The 17,179-nt window shown below is 40.2% G+C and overlaps 1 protein-coding gene across 2 annotated transcripts in view; it reads left to right on the forward strand.

The window, feature by feature from the left end:
• The first annotated feature begins 5,130 nt into the window (after positions 1 to 5,130).
• Positions 5,131 to 17,179, forward strand: part of PHACTR4 (phosphatase and actin regulator 4) — a 77,161-nt gene continuing 65,112 nt past the window's right edge. For both annotated transcript variants that reach the window (XM_090268917.1, XM_090268919.1), the window contains exon 1: positions 5,131 to 5,368. The gene's annotated coding sequence lies outside the window, so the exon portion shown is untranslated. The remainder of the gene's footprint in view (positions 5,369 to 17,179) is intronic.

Here is a 17,179-nt window from a genome sequence, read left to right on the forward strand (position 1 = left end):
TTTGTTTTCTGCCCTGGCTGGTATAGCTAAGTGGATTGAGCACTGGTCTGCAAACCAAAGGTTCTCTGGTTCCAGTCCCAGTCAGGGCACATGCCTGGGTTGCAGGCCAGGTCCCCAGTTGGGGTGCGCAAGAGGCAACCACACACTTATGTTTCTCTCCCTCTCTTTCTCCTTTCCCCTCTCTCTAAAAACAGATAAATAAAATAAAATAATAAAAATAACAAAATAAAAATAAAATAAACTTGTTAAAAAAAAAAGAAGCATAACTAGTAGGTACAAAATAGACGGGGAAGTTAAGAATAATATAGGAAAGGATGAAGCTAGAGAACTTGTATGCACGACCCATGGACATGGTCTAAGGGGGATGGGATTGCTGGAGGGAATGGGGGTACTGGGCAGAGGGGAGCAAAGGAAAATAAATTAGGACAACTGTAACAGCATAATCAATAAAATATACTTTAAAAAAAAAAGAAAGAAAAAAGTTCTTTCTTGAAAACAAAATAAAAATAAAATAACGTTAGATGTATACTTACCATACAATACAATCCCACTCCTAAGTTTACCTAAGAGAAATTAAAACTTATGTTTATATAAAAAGAATGAAATTTACTGTATGTTAATAAAAAACTGTTTATTGCCCTGGCAGGTGTGGCTCAGTGGATTGAGTGCTGGCCTTGGAACCAGAGGGTCGCTGGTTTGGTTCCCAGTCAGGGCACATGCCTGGGTTGTGAGCCAGGTCCCTGGTTGGAGGCATCTGAGAGGCAACCACACATTGATGTTTCTCTCTCTCACTTTCTCCCTCCCTTCCCATATCTCTAAAAATAAATAAAATATTAAAAAAAAAAAGAACTGTTTAAAAAACATAAACCCAATGCTTGCCACCAATACTGTGAAAGGCATTGATTTCAGGTTGGTTTAACAGCAGTCGTTGATATAATTTTTTTTTAAGGTAGCATGTTTTATACACTCCTCTGTTCCATGCTTTCTTTTAAATAGAGAATTATTTCAAGCATACAGAAAAAGAGTTTTGTTATAACAAACACCTAGTACCTTACACCAACATTATCAATTCTTCACATTTTGCCTTATTTTCTTACAATTATTTTCAAGAAATAAAATATCAGAGATGTTTTAAGCCTCAGTGCATCCCTTTTTCACCCATTTCTTTTCCTTCTTCTCAGAAGTAACTGCTTGCCTGAAGGTTTTAGTTCCTCACAATTTTTTTTTTTACTATGAATGTTGAATCCTTAAATAATATACTGTAAAGTGTTGTCTGTCGTATTTTTAAATTTTATATACATAGTATATAACCTTCTGCTAGTTTTCTTCTTTTTTCTAGTTTTTCAATATTTTGTTTTATCCATGCTGATACCTGTGACTTTGGTTTATTCACTCTGTTTTGTAGTATTTTATATTATGAATATATCACAGCTGATTTGCTCTTCTCCAGTAGGTGGATATTTAGATTGCCTCTATTAGTATATTATTACTATTATTATTATTTGCTATTTCAAACAGTGCTATGATGTACATCCTTATTCCTGTAGCCTGTGTATATGACATAGATGCTATCTTCATTGTTGAAAACTTGTAAGCTTAAAAAAATAGAAAGATGAAAACTAATATTACCCACCCAAACAGTTATTGTTTATTGACTATTTAATATGTATCAGGTATAGCATTGGGCACCTTATGTGCATTACTTTAATTTTCACACCAACCTATATATTATGTACTATTATGTTTGCTATTGTACAAGGAGAAAACTGAATCTTAACAAGTTTAAATAACAGCCAAGGGCACACAGATAGGAAGTGGCAGAACAGGTTTCTGTTGCTAAAGCCTCTGTTCTTAACAATATGCTCCAACAGTGCCCATAAGCCCCAAATCCAGAAATAATAATGGTTAGAAATAGTCTTTACTGGTAATTGGTCTCCCAATTAAAAAGAAAAAAAAGGGAAGAAGAAAATATCAGGGGAAATATTTGTGATCTTGGGTTAGGCAAAGATGTCTTAGATATGACATGATTCACAAGAGAAAAAAGAGAAATTGTACTTAATCAAAATTTATTTTTTAAAAAATAAAGATCAGGAATATAATATACATACAGAAAAGTATAGATAAGTATATAAAAGTATACATATCCAATTGATGAATTTCCACAAACTGAGTATATCCACGTGGGTGAAAAGAGCTCTATAATAAATCTAACTGAAAGTAATCTCACAGGATGTCCTGATCACAAATTCCTAATTAGGAAGGCCATGAAGGGAAGTCAGGCCTCAGTCCTATTGTTACAGAACCCCTGGGCTGCTCCAATTGAAACCTAGCACCCATGGGCTGTTTATTTAGGGGCCCGATTGCCCATCGCCAGAATTATAACTCTCAATACCAGAGTTTAGTGAAAAGAAAAAGAATTGTTTATTTAATAGTTATATAGATTTAGATTATTTGCGAATTTCTGCCGTTAGGTCTTATTTTCCTTAAAACACCCACAAACACGTATTTCTGCCTCCCCCTGCCAAACCAGGCTGGTTTTAGAAAAGTTAGAGATACGGTTTCCCTACTTCTTAGACACAGTTCAGCTTTACCGGTAGCTGCCAATCATTCAATTCTGATTGGGAAGGCCTTTCTGTGTTGTGGTGTCCACCAGCTTTTAATCCAGAACCGCAGATTCCCAGTCTTTCCTTTCCAAAACCACAAAGCTATTCTCCCTTCTCCAAGCCACAAGATGTGTCTCAAAGCTGCATGGTGTTCCCCGTTTCTAATCTGCATGGAGAGCACCTTTGCCCTCCTTGCACACTGCATGGAGAACCCTTCTTTTCAAAGCAGCATGGTCAGTGTATCTGCAGTTAAAACTGCATTGTCAGCCTGGTTAAAATGTCTGCCGCTTATTTTTAAATCCCTGACTGCGTCTTCTGACCCCCGTCGGCATGGTCCCCAGTTCTGACCATTCTCAGAACCGCACGCAGGCTCTGTGTGCTTTTTCCATACCATCCCCCTGTCCAAGACCCCTCCCATCTTCCTGGGCCTTGTATGCATTAAAGCCATTTTGCATAACAGACACTAGCCCCTAGCCTCAGGCATGTGAAAGCATGCTGAAAGCTGCTTCCTTCTCCCCATCCCCCAGCCGCAAGCTCTGGGGGTTTTAGGACACCCCACTTCTGTAACACTATCATTTTCCTAGTAAAGTTATCTTTGTCCTAAGCAAACCCTGTCCATTGCTATTGTGCATCTAGATTAACAAACCTTTGAAATGCCTTTTTTAGACTCCTGAGGGGAAGCATAACCACCCTCAAAGGAGCACATAATCTTGTTAACTACTTTCTAATCCACAGAGATTTCCCTGCCTTGTTTTCTCCTGGACGCCTGAAACTGGTAACTGTTACATAGGATAGATAGTAAACCAAGGAAGGGAAAAGGAGGGAGACATGTCTCACCCACTAACTCAGCAGTCCTGAGCCTGGTCCCATAAGATTGCCAGGTGTTCCAACATCACGAGAAATGCCATGCTAGCTAGCACAGGCGCCTATGACATAGATCCAATGTATGCTTTCCACTGTCTGGGAGAGCCTTTGAAACTGTCTTCATTCCAAGGTCTAGAATGAGGAAGAGAAGGGGGTCCACAGTGCCCAAAGAAGCAGCCCATGAAACAACTTTGGTTAATTGCCTACTTCTGGTCACTATCTGTTTTACCACGGGCTCCCCGGTTGCTTATAGAAAGAGCCCATAAATAACTTTGGGTAACTGCCTCAACTTTAATTGCCTCCTATCACGTGTCTGTTTTATAAGATGAACAAATGTGGTCTGTAGCAAGATACGAATTTGAGCTAAAAGACCCCCACAAATACCTAAGTTTGGGTAGTCTGCCCCCCCGCCCAAAGGTGACACCACCTTTACCTGTCAGTCAATATGTAACTTCTTCACCCCATCCAGGCAACTATCTAAGTCCTCAAGACAAAGGACCCGATGCTCTTGCTTTCTGCCACCCAAGACTATGGCTTTCACCCCGTCTTTAAGGCCTGTTCTCTTCCATGAAAACGTATCACTAATAAACTTTGCTAGCATGTTGGCTAATAGACTTGCTGATCTGTAATTCTTTACTGCCTCATCAAGAGGAACCAAATTCTTTCCGTGACAAGACTTGGAGAGAGATGCTGGTGGTTTCCTCTAGCTGATAGTAGTGAATATGGAAAGGAATTGAGATATTTGGGATGTCGTTGTCATCGTTGGCAGCCGTCCGTCTCGAGAGACGATGGTGTAGCTTCTTAAGAGTCTATCTGCACCACCGAGAATGGCTGTGCAGTCCAACTCGGGAGTGACACGGTATCTGTCTCCTCCCGTGTTGAATCGACATCTTGCGATGACGCTGGAGTGTCCTCTCCAGTGAAGCTGAAGCTACAGAGCCTGGGCAGGGTGATATGGAGGGTCTGCTGTTGCCCATGCAGCAGACCCCCCTCTCTTCGCAGCTGAAGGGTCCAAGGGAAAGACGGAGTCAATGCAGCTTGGCTTCAGGTGCGCCGAAGGAGTTGCCGGTGTTGACTACAACGTCAAACCGCCTTCGGGACTCCGGCTCCGGATTTTCTGTCGGGGTTTACTCCCTTAGCCTTTCCCCTGAAGAGGTATGCCGCAAGGCAGCGGAGGTTTTTTGGAGTCAGAGTTTTCCTTCTCTGATGTGCCCTGACTGGAAGATCGAACCAGCGACACTTAGCTCGCAGGCCGACGCTCAATCCACTGAGCCAAACCAGCCAGGGTGTAGAATAATTGGATTTAATGGGCTGAAGGAGGTGTGAATGATTCACGAGTTTCTTCCTCGTGCACAAAATTGAGGGAACTTGCTTCAAAAATTTTTACACTTCAAACAGGTCCGCAATAGTGCCGCCCCCTCCCCCGCCCCCTGCCCCTTTGGGGATGTTATGCCTGACATATGGCCGCAGTTTTCTAAAACAGCACACTTACATCCAGCTCCCACTTCTGGCACTGCCTGGGGCTCAGTATATTGAACTCTGACCCTCCTAGTCCAAAGACCTTTGTTCCCCTCAGTACCAGGAAAGGTGCCCAAATTCTTTTCCACGCGGGGCTCCAGAGGGTGGCGCATGCCCAGAGAGGGCGTGTGGGGCCGACAGCCGGAGAGCAAACGGCTAGAGGGTTCCGCCATTTTCTCGGCCCGACTCAGCTGGCCTGGGCTGGAGACTACAAGTTCCGTGAGCCCCCGCGAGGGCATTTCCTACCCCTCACTGTCCAGCCTGCTCCCTCTTACCCCCTCCCGGGGGCCGAAGGCTCTGGCTGTCGCGGGGCCGGCGGGCCAAGTAGGATTTCCGGGAGAAACTTCGGTGGAGGCTCAATAGGCGGCTGCGGCGGCAACCGGGTGAGTTCGGTGAGCAAAGGAAAGTGAGCGGGGAGTGCCTGTGGTCGGGCTGCGGCCGCCTTCTAGGCTGGGGCCGCGTTCCTTGCTCCACAGTGGGTCGCGGTTCGGGGGAGGGAAATTGCTCAGGCCGTGGTCGCTTCGGGCGGCGGACGGGGCGGGCCGGGGCCGCCGCCGCCGCCTCCGCAGTCCCACAACGGTCCCGCCGTGGCTTCTGTGGCGCGGCTCGCGCAGGCTCTCCCTATCCGCCCCAGGCTACTTGGCTGGTCCCTTTTGTCTGCGCTGCTTTGCGCCTTTGTGCCTGTGCGTGGAGTTGCCTCCTTGGGGGAGTCCCTGGGGCCACTTTCTTGAGGGAAACCTGTCCGTGGGGATCCGGTTACGGTAACCGGATCGGGTCAAAGTCCATTTTTCAAAACTGTCCGGCCTCAGACCGCTGCATCCCGGCTGGGTAGAGTGGAAGCGTCGGAGCCAGGGAGAGGCAGACGGAGTTTCTGTTGAAAACCTTGAGGTTATTGTCTAACTCTTGAACGTCAGCCCCCGGCGGCTTCACGACACGAGTCTCAGATTTTTCGGTAGGGGAATGGCCTTTGGAAAAGAAGTGAGCCCCACTCCCAGGGAAACTGGGCTGCGATGTCGGTTTGTTCTGATCAGGAAACCAAAGAACCAGTGCGAATGGGCTCAATGGTAGTACACCTCTGGAATCTCGGAGGAGAAAAAGTGATTTATAGCAGCGAGCAGCCTTTCCATTCATTGCATGCAGGAAACGATTACAGTACTCCATCCAGCCTCCTAGCTCCTCGCCCCCCAGATCGTTTTCTTATTCTGCTTAAAAAGTCGAAAGGAAAAGTCCATAAATAGAAGGGTCTGCTTTAGAGAGAAAACAGAAACTTGGTGTCTAGAAAGCAAAAGAAAAGACTCATTTCACCAAGTAATAGGAATGAAGCCAGTTTGCAGGAGAAGTAGCAGATCTTTTAAATGGAACACGTGAATTTTGTGGATTTGGTCAAACTTTGTTAAGTGGTAACTTTATGTATGTCCCGTTAGAAGACTGAATTGGTAGATATTCAGCTTGAGATAACACTTTATAAATGCATTGCAAATACTCCTTTTGAAAAACTGATTTACTATTTCAAGTCTCTGAAATGGGGACAGCTGGGACTCCTTTACATGAATCAGGGAAGGCTATTGAAGTTATATATAGTTAAATTCCCACCCTAGCCATGTAGGCAAACAAAGCCCTTTGTATTTTATTACGTTCATATCTCATAATGGAAGTAATTTACTCTTGAGAATCCCAGATTGTGTTAGTGATATTATATAGGGATAGAGATCTTTAATGTAGTTCTTCAATTTTTAATCTGGCAATGAGTGAGGATTGTGTTTTCCTGGCTATGCTTTGAAGAGGCACCTGCAAAATTTTTCTAGGAACAATTCTAAGCAACAGCAGTTGCTAATGTTGGACTGTTTTGTAGTTCTTCAAACATACCAATGCTGTTATTTTTTGAAAACAGCTCATGTACATCATTATTATTTTTTATTGATTGATTTGAGAGAGAGAGACATTGATTTGTTGTTCCATTTATTTATGCATCCATTGGTTAATTGTATAGTGAGTATATTTAAGAGAAATATGTTTGTGCCTACACAGAAATAAAGTAATTGATCTTTAGAATATAACAGAAAAAAAAGTACAAAATTAGAAAAGTATCATTCTTTTCCCAGCTCCCAGTCTTATTTCTCAAAGCTTTTATTCAGAATTTTTATTTTTCTAGAGAAAGAAGAAGGGAGAGAGAAACGTTGATTTGTTGTTTAACTTATTTGTGCATTCATTGGTTGATTCTTGTATATGCCTTGGCTGGGAATTGAACCTGCAACTTTGGCATGCATATGGGGTCAGCAGTTTAACCAGCATAGCTCCCTGGCCAGGGCTTCAAATACATTATGTAATTTAATTTTCACTACAATTCTGTGAGTTGGTTGTTCTCTGATTTTATGCTGACAAATGTTAAATTTACAGCCTCTAAAATGTTCTGCAACTTGCCCAAGGTCACGGAGTTCACCCAGATAGGAAATAGTAAACCATACTTAAGTGGTCTTTCCATTACTTCACACGTATTGCAGTTACACATCATACCACCACCAACACCTTGTGATATGATTTACTGAAATTTAAATATTGGAGAAAATAATGAAAATATTTTCTAGTCAGAGCAAACTGATTTATAAGGAACTGGAGTTTATAGAATTATAGACAATGTTATACTGAACCATAAGTCATACTGAACGTTGGTGCCATGACCTTGTACCTAGGCAGAATGGCAATTTTATGTATCCCTGGGTGGGGGGGCACGAATGGTGATCAATTCCTAGGCTGAGGTTTAGACTAATTATTACTAAAAGCTTTATTTACTAAAAGGTTTTGACTAATCTTTGATTAAAGTTTTATTAAGAAATATATTGGAGAACATACTCTATACAGCATCTTTGGCTGTTGGAACTAACATTGAAAAAAACTGAAGTTCAGATGCTTTTCTAGCCAAAGAGTAAAGAATCAAGAAAATGCTTTTTTTAGATTTTGCTTTTAGTAAAACCTTTTTATCAGTTTCAAACCTACAGTTTAAGTCTTGGATTTATGTCAGAACATGCCATGAAGTGACATCAGAAATAGAAAGCGCTTTCACCTCCATTTACTTAGATTCTTTTTAGGTAAAATGTATAACATGCCAGTGCAATTGAGTTAATATAATTAGTCTAGCCTTTTTAACTAGTAGAAGCCTGTTTCAAATCTCTTTCTAAGCCGTAATAATGGGAGGAACTTTATTTATTAAAAATTTTTAAAATTTTATTTATTTATTTTTAGGGAGAGGGAAGGGGAGGGAGAAAGAGAGGGAGAGAAACATCAATGTGTGTGAGACACGACAACAAGTTGCCTCCTCGCATGCCCCCAACTGCGGACCTGGCCCGAAACCCAGGCACATGCCCTGGCTGGGAAATGAACCAGCAACACTTTGGTTCTCAGGGTGGTGCTCAGTCACTGAACCACACCAGCTAGGGCTGGAAGGAACTTTTTAAAACATGTATTTTTAATTTATTATTTTAGAGAAAGAGAGGAAGAAGGAGAGAGAAAGAGAGAGAGAGAAACATTGATTTGTTGTTCTGCTTATTTATGCATTCATTTGTTGATTATATGCCCTGACCAGGGATGAAACACGCAACCTTGGTATGTCTGGATGATGACCTAACTAACTGAGCTGCCTGGCCAGGGCTGGAAGGCACTTTCTTCCCTTGTGCTTTTTTGCTGTTGGTCTTTTTTATTTCCAGAGCAATTCATTCATTCAGTCAACAAATATTTAGTGAAAGCCTATTGTGTTTGAAGTACTGTTGTAGACCAACCTTGAGGGTAAAGCAGTGAAAACAAAAGAAGTCTTTTCCCTTTTGGGGCTTATGGACTGATTTGGGTGGGGTGGAAAAACAGAGGAGTCAGACAGTAAATAAGTACTAAAATAAAATTCTGTCTTATTTACTGTCCAACTTTGAGGGATAACCTTTTTGAACTTTTTCTCATCTTTAACATGGGGATGATTCCTGCTCTACCTTGCTTGTAGAATTGTTTCCAGAAGTGAGAAGAGTATTTGGTTGTATTATACCCTTCCAGTTCCTGTAGTAAGTTAACATTACTGGTATTATAAAAGGAAAAGGAGCATTGAGAGATGGTTATTTATAAAGAAACAAAGAGAATGGATGGATTCTCTGGTCTAAGAGAGTCTGGTGTCCCATTATAAACTGTTTTGTGACTAATAGTCGTGTCTTCACATGGACTACTATAACTTTTTTTTCCTTTTCCTTTTTTCCCTTTTCCATTTTTACCATAAATCTTTATGTAGACCTTTCTTATAGCACTTACCAAATAAGATCATTATTATTATTTATTGATTTGAGAGAGAGAGAGAGAGAGAGAGAGAGACATGGATTTGTTGTTTCACTTATTTATATATTCATTGGTTGATTCTTGTACGTGCCCTGACTAGGGATTGAACCCCACAACCTTGGCGTGTTTTCACTATGCTCTAACCAGCTGAGCTACCAGGCCAGGATAAGATAATTATTATTTGTTCTGTATTGTCACAGTTAATTGTCTTAATGTCAGGGACTGTGTCCTAGTGTGTACATCCTTAATGCTTAGCACTCAGCTCCAGGTATTTCATTGGAACTTTAAATTGTTTGTTGAATGAGTGAATGAATAACAAAAGTAGGCAGGGGCAGTTGTGGAGAATACCAGAACACAAATGTAATGCCAAGATGGTTCTTTTATTTTTCGCATTGTGTGTTAGGATCTGGGTTACGTTCTGGTGGTACAAAGATGTGAAGGTATATAGTTTCTGCCTTGAAGAGCTTATATGACAACACCTAACTGTGTGGTAAGTGAATCTTAAATAGAGGTGTTTTGTAATATAGGTAAGGGACTGAATGATTCTATTTCAGTAGACAGTGAAGAAAGGGATTACAGAGGAAGTGATTTCGGAACTTGTTCTTGAGGGATGAATAAGAACTCATCAGGGAGACCAGTTACAATTAAGGTTAATCCAATCAGAGGGAGCAGTTTGAGCATAGGAATGGATATGTGGAAATATAAGGTATGTGCCTGGGGAAGAGTGAGTAGTCTAGTATGGCTAGAGGATATTAATATTTGGTTTTTAACATTTTTTGGTTCAGATAACCCCCTCTAGAGAATTTGAGAGAAGCAATAGATTTTCAGCCCAGAAAACCTATGAATACGCAAACATGCATATAATTTTAGAAAGTTGTGGAATACTCAGGGGTCTCTGAACCCCTGGGGTTAAGTAGCTGAAGAGTTACAATGGCTGGTGAAAGGAAAGATTGATGACTAGGTGCTGAAAAGGACTCAAAATACTGAAGAGTTTAGGCTTTTCGATTAGGGAATTGATAAGCCATTAAAGGTTTTTAAGCAAGTAATTGACATGACTTGATCTGTTTTGAAAGGTAATTACTTGCTATCTTCACCATGGGTTAGAGGGTTTAGGAGAGATGTTTAGAAAGTAAATGCTAAAGCAGGATTGAGGGCCTATTTTTATTTTGTTTTTGATTTTTTACGAATGGGAGAAATTTGACTTGTTTGAAGGTAAAGGAAAAGAAGCCAGCAGAGGCAGATATTGAGGATTTGCACAAGAGAAAAGGGAGATAATAAGGAAGCTGTGGGAGGAAATAGAATCTAAAGCTCATGGAGAGGTGAACCTTGAAAAGGAAACATGAAGAAAGGATAGAAGATACATTTGGAAGAGATGGAAATGTAAGTTGAAATTGGAGTAGTTACCAACTTTGGACTTAGACACCGATCTGTGTACTTTTACATATGTTATTTAATTTTACAAAAATTCTATGGAGCCTGTGGTCATTCCCATTTGACAGTTGAAGAAATTTATGGTTCAGAGAGATTAACCAAATACCCCAAAGTTACCAAATAAATAATGGAAGAGATCTGGAACCGAAATGTATTTCAACTGTAAAGCTCAGGATCATAATTTCCACCTTATAGGGTCTTTTAATATCTTATGACCAACCCCCCCTTTTTAAAATAGATTTGAGAGAGAGAGAAAGAAACATCGATTTGTTGTTCCACTTATTTATGGATTCATTGGTTGATTCTGATGGGGGGTCAAACCTACAACCTTGGCTTGTTGGGATGACACACTAACCAACTGAGCTATCAGGCCAGGACAGATGACCTCTTTTTTTAAGTCTTCCTTTCTGATAGGATGAATTACGTTAACTGCAGCATGATAAAAAGATGGAGTGGGCTAGAAGACTTCAGAGTGTTGAAAGTCTGAAACAGCAGTTGTGAAAAAGGTAAGGGGAGCCAACCAGAGATGAACAAAAGGGCTGCTGGGCAGCAGTTAGCGCCCCACTGAGGTCCGACACAAATTACCCAGTAGTTCCCCATTCTGTCTCCTGTACTCTCAGTAAGACCACCTTTCTTAAATATCGTTGACAGGGGCCTTAGAAGACACACTCTACTGTAGTGGAAGGTGCTGGTGCCATCCTTGACTGTGAGCAAGTCACAAGTCTTGTGCTTCAGTTTTCTCATTTCTAAAAGGGTTGATCTCTCAAATTCTAGGATTTTATTATTTACAACCAAAACCATTCCAAGGAGTTTTAGGAGAGGAAGTGTGTTTAGTGGCTGTTTGATTTTTTTAGAGAAGAGGTGGTTGAGACTATATACAGCTTTCAGACTCAGGCTTGGTTTTCAGTTTAATTTCTCTGTTATGTTTAAAGCACAAGGTGTGTGTATGGTTTCTTTTTGTGTGTGTGTGTGTGTGTGTGTATATTTTTTTTTTGACAATTTGAAAATTCAGACATATTTACTCAATATAATGCATTTAACTGTCTTTGGAGTCTGAAAGCCTGGGTTCTAGTTCCAGCTTTATCACTTCCTAGCTGTGAGTATCCAAGTCAGCTAACCTTTTTAAACTTTAGTTTTCTCATTTATCAAGTAGGGATAGTGACAGTTTCTTCAGAGGTGTCAGATGAGATCATGGATGTAAGAGGTCTGTGTAAACTTTTGTGATTAATAAGTATGAGATGAGCTATTATCTGTGGCAGAGGAAAAGGGGGTAGTACTGTGATCGGTACTGGACAAGGGAGGAAGAGCCCGGTTTAAAGTGTGTCTTTTGATTCTGGAGTACTGAGTCGTAAGGGAAATCTCTCAGGGTGTGACCTTGTCAGTGCACTGAAGTTAGAAGTTTACTTGTAGTATATGATGTTGCTGGGTGTTTTTTCAGGTATACATTTAAAATGGAATCTAATCTTGAACCAAATCTGTGCCTTAAGAAAACTCCATTGTTGCCCTGACTGGTATGGTTGGGTTGGGCATCATCCCGCAAACCGGGAAGGTCACTGGTTCCATTCCTGGTCAGGACACATGTTTGGGTTGCTTGCTTGTCAACCCATTGATGTTTCTCTCACTTATCAATGTTTCTCTCCCTCTCTTCTTTCCTTCCCCCCTCTCTAAAAATAAATAAGATCTAAACAAACAAAAACTTCATTGTTAAAGATTCTCTACATTTAGTGTCCCAAATATGCACTTGTTAGCCAAATTTCCAGGAGTATTTTTTGGATAGACGTTGACTCTTTTATTTAAGAGTAGATAACAATTTTATGATTGTCTGACAGAACAGTGCAGTGCTTGGTTTGTTTCCTCTGTGGATGGCTAATTCTGGTAGAACTCATTTAATCTCTTACAGAGGACTCCCTAGCCCTGCTTTTACCCTGCACTTGCATGCCATCTAGTTGATAACCAGTCTACTTGATTTTCAGTACCCAGCTGCTTACTCTCTTTTTTGCACTTTGGTTGGCAACACAGTGTCAAAAATTGGTATAAAGGATTAATGACTCATAAAGAATTAATGATTCATCCTTACCTTGAGCGATCCCAAATCCCTTTGTCCATATCTCTGCAGGGCACTTTTCCCTTGTAGTTTACCTCTTTATTCTCCTTACTAAACGGTACCTGTATGTGAAAATAAACTGAGTTCTAAGATTCCTGTGTTGTTGGCTTCAATTTATTTAACCATTACAAATGGTAAAGTTATCACAAATAATGCTGCACATAGGTCTTTGTACATGTAATGGTTCTTAAAATATGAAATTACTGGATTAGCAGCTAGTAACATTTATATATTGCTTTATTGGTATTACCAAATTGTTTGCCAACATTAATACTCAAATTTACAGTACTTGATCATTCACAGTCAACCTTACTGATCGATTTTAATATTTTAAAATAAATATATTTCCAGTTTAATAGTTATAAATGTTGCATAATTATTGTTTTAACTTTTTAATTACTTTTTAAAGGATTTTATTTATTTATTTTTAGAGAGAGGGTAAGGAAGGAGGAAAGAGAGGGAGAGAAACATCAGTTGGTTGTCTCTTGTACGCACCACCAGCTGGACTGAACCCGCAACCCAGGCATGTGCCCTGACCAGGAGTCGACTGTCGACCTTTCACTTTGCAGGACAACACCCAGCCAACTGAGCCAAGCTGGTCAGGGCTCTGAAGACACTAAATTAAAAATGTTCTTATTCATCTTCAGATGCTTATATCCATCTAGGTCATTAGAAATTTTAAAATCTTCACTTTATAAGAAATCAAGGACATTAAAAAATAAATATTTTTTCATATTACTGGTGATGACGTATTTCATTCTTATTTACCTCAGAATAGGGTTTATAGAGAAATGGTTGTTTTCTTGGGTGGGTGGATTTTTTCTTTTTAATTAAGGTTAAAAATTGGAGACCTGAAACACTTTTCCTCACTTTCAGTGAGTGACAGGTAGAAAGGGAGGATCCCCAAGGGACAATAGCCTTATCTCTTCTTTTTCCCCTCCCTCATGGATGCCAATTAAAAATGCTGCCAGTAGATACCAAAGAGTAACTGTGTAGAACCAGTCATAAGGTATGAAGAGTATTTTCATTTCTTTTTACTGGCACACACCCAACTTCACCTCCTGTCCCTTCCTCTGAATTTAAATTTGAGGGAAAACATTATGACCTGGGGTAAAACTGAGTGTATTTTTGCTGAATCTATTAAAAGGGGATACAAGCTCTTACCTCTTGGTGTTAACAATCAGACTAGGAATTTTACTAACAGTCTTTTACATAGTCTGTGTGCTTACATAAAATTAGGTGAAAGATAACTGGGTTTCTGGGACATCTTTGTATAATTGGGAGAGGGGCATCATCCTTCCATCATTAGCCACAGACCACTGAGGACTGTTCTGTTAAAGGAATATATCTTTGCATACTGTGACATAAGATAAATGAGAAGTCTGTTTCTTTGCATTAATCATTGCAGACTTTATATTTTTTTATTGTGGTAAAGTTTACCATTTTAACCCTTTTAAAGTGTACAGTTCAGTGGCATTAAGTACATTCATAGTGTTGTGCAGCCATCACCACTAACCATTTCCAGATTTTTTTCTTCATCCCAAACAGAAACTCTGTGCCCACTAAATAAAAACTCCACATTGTCCTCCTCCCTCAGCTCCTGATAATCTCTATTCTACTTTATATTTTTAAACTATCTCCTCTTTGTCCTTAACCTTTGTTTTATTTTCTAGAAAATCAGGAGCTCCCTGAAATAGAAAAGCAGCATTGAACTCTCTTCAGGGCACTTAAGGAATGAATAACAAGAGGTTTAAAGGATTTGGTAAATAAAATACTTCAGTATATGCTAGTGCTTTTGGAAGGGCAGAATAGAAAGAATAATATTAAAGAACAGTTGTTGAGCATCTTCTTTTAACTAAAAGGGATTTAAAGGGTTAACCTCCTAAACATCAGTATACCATATTAAATTCCTGTAAATAGTGAACCTAAATATTATTTCATGAGGAGGAAGTATTCAAATTGATATCACTGTGATCCAGGCATACATGAAATTATTTAAGTCCATTTAAATCAGTCTTTCCATTGATCATTTTTGCTTGATTTCTAACATATGTAACCAAACTTCTATTAAAAATAAACTTTTCTAAAAAAAAAAAATTAAAAAAATCTTTTCTTGCCTGAGTCCATCTTTAGTATTAAGTAGTCCAGAAGAAATAAGATGATTAATTCTGATCTGCAAATCTTAAAAATAATTTTTAATTGTAATCAAAATATACAATAAAAATTCAGATAGTATAGAAATACATAAAATAGCCCTGGATGGTGTGGCTCAGTTGGTTAGAGTGTTGTCTTGTCAACCGAAAGGTCACAGGTTCGTTTCCCAGTCAGGGCACATACCTAGTTTGTAGGTTCAGTCCCCACTGGAGCATGTACAGGAGGCAACCAAACGATGTTTCTCCCTCCCTCTCTCTCCTTTTCCCCTCTCTCTAAAATCAATAAGCATTTCCTTGGGTGAGGATTAAAAAAAGGAAAAGAAAAGGAAAAGCAAGTCTTTACCGTCATCCTTCATCACTCAGTCCCACTCCTGTCCTCTCTAAACTTCCACAAAGAGTTACCACTAATTGACAGTTTTGGTGAGGGTCCTATTTCTATCATTATACAACTTGTTTCTTTTTTCATTCAACAATATGTTGAATTTATCCTCTTACGTCAGAATGTAGTAGACATTTTTTATTCTTTTGTTTAAAGTATATTTTATTGATTGTGCTGTTGCAGTTCTCCCAATTTTTTTCCCCTTTGCTCTCCTCCGTCCAGAACCCCCTTTCCCTCCACCAGTCCCACCCCCTTTAGTTCATGTCCATGGGTCATGCATATATGTTCTTCAGCTTCACCCTTTCCTATACTATTCTTAACATCCCCCTGTCTATTTTGTACCTACCAATTATGTTTCTTAATCCTGCACCATTTCCCCATTTCTCCCCACTTCCTCCTCCCAGCTGATAACCCTGCAAATGATCCCCATACCTATGTTTTTGTTCCTACTCTGGTTGTTTGCTTAGTTGGATTTTGTTTTTATTTTTTAGACTCAGTTGTTGATAGTTGTGAGTTTGTTGTCATTTTAATGTTCATAGTTTTGATCTTTTTCTTAAGTAAGTGCCTTTGTCATTTCATATAATAATGGCTTGGTGATGATGAACTCCTTTAGCTTTACCTTGTCTGGGAAGCACTTGATCTGCTCTTCCATTCTAAATGATAGCTTTGCTGGATAGAGTAATCCTGGTTGTGGGTCCTTGCTTTTCATCACCTTGAATACTCCTTGCCAGCCCCTTCTTGCCTGCAAAGTTTTTTTTGAGAAGTCAGCTGATAACTTATAGGCACCCCTCTGTAGGTTACTCTCTGCTTTTCTCTTGCTGCTTTTAAGATTCTATCTTTAACCTTTGTCTTTTTAATTATGATGTGTCTTTGTGTGGTCCTTTTTGGGTCTAGCTTGTTTGGGACTCTCTGTGCTTCCTGGACTTGTATGTCTATTTCCTTCGCCAAATTTGGGGAGTTTTCCTTCATTATTTTCTCACATAAGCTTTCAATTTCTTGCTTTTCCTCTTCTCCTTCTGGCACCCCTATGGTTTGGATGTTGGCACGTTTAAAGTTGTCCCAGAGGTTCCTCTCCTCACTTTTTTTCAATTCTTGTTTCCTCTTTCTGTACTGGTTGACTTTTTTTCTTTCTTATGTTCCAAATCATTGATTTGAACCCTGGTTTCCTTCCCGTCACCATTGGTTTTGTGTGGATTTTCCTTCATTTCATTTAGCATAGCCTTCATTTCTTCCCTTATGTGTTTGCCATACTCAAGCATATCTGTCAAGCCTGTGAGCATCTTTATCACCAGTGTTATGAACTCTGCATCTGTTAGGTTGGCTATCTCCGTGTCGCTTAGTTCTCCCTCTAGAACCTTGATCCGTTCCCCCTTTTGGGCCATACTTCTCTGTCTCCTCATTTTGATAGGTTCCTGTGTTTGTTTGCCTCTGTGTCTTAGGTAGAACTGTCGCACTTGTTAACATTGTAAGGGGTGGAGCCTTAGGTATTCGTCAGTATAGGGCGACTTGTTTCACCACGTTGTGGCGCTGTATGTGGGGGAGGGGTCAGAGAGGGAGCAATGCTCAACACTCGCCCCTTTTCCAGGCACTCCTCCCGCATCTGTATGGGACTGGTGCCTGCCTAGCTATCGCCCTAGCTACCGTTGTGGGTTTCTAGACATTGTAGGACCATGGGGATCCTCTGCTGAGAGACTGGCAGTTTTTCCTTCTGCCCAAACCCCCACTGGTTTTCACAGCCAGAAGCAATGAGGCTTTTATTTTCCCTGGCACTGGAACCATGAGCTTTTATTTTCCCTGGCACTGGAACCATGAGCTGCTG

Source organism: Furipterus horrens, unplaced genomic scaffold, assembly GCF_987537825.1.
Source record: "Furipterus horrens unplaced genomic scaffold, mFurHor1.1.pri manual_scaffold_3, whole genome shotgun sequence".
Classification (NCBI taxonomy): domain Eukaryota; kingdom Metazoa; phylum Chordata; class Mammalia; order Chiroptera; family Furipteridae; genus Furipterus; species Furipterus horrens.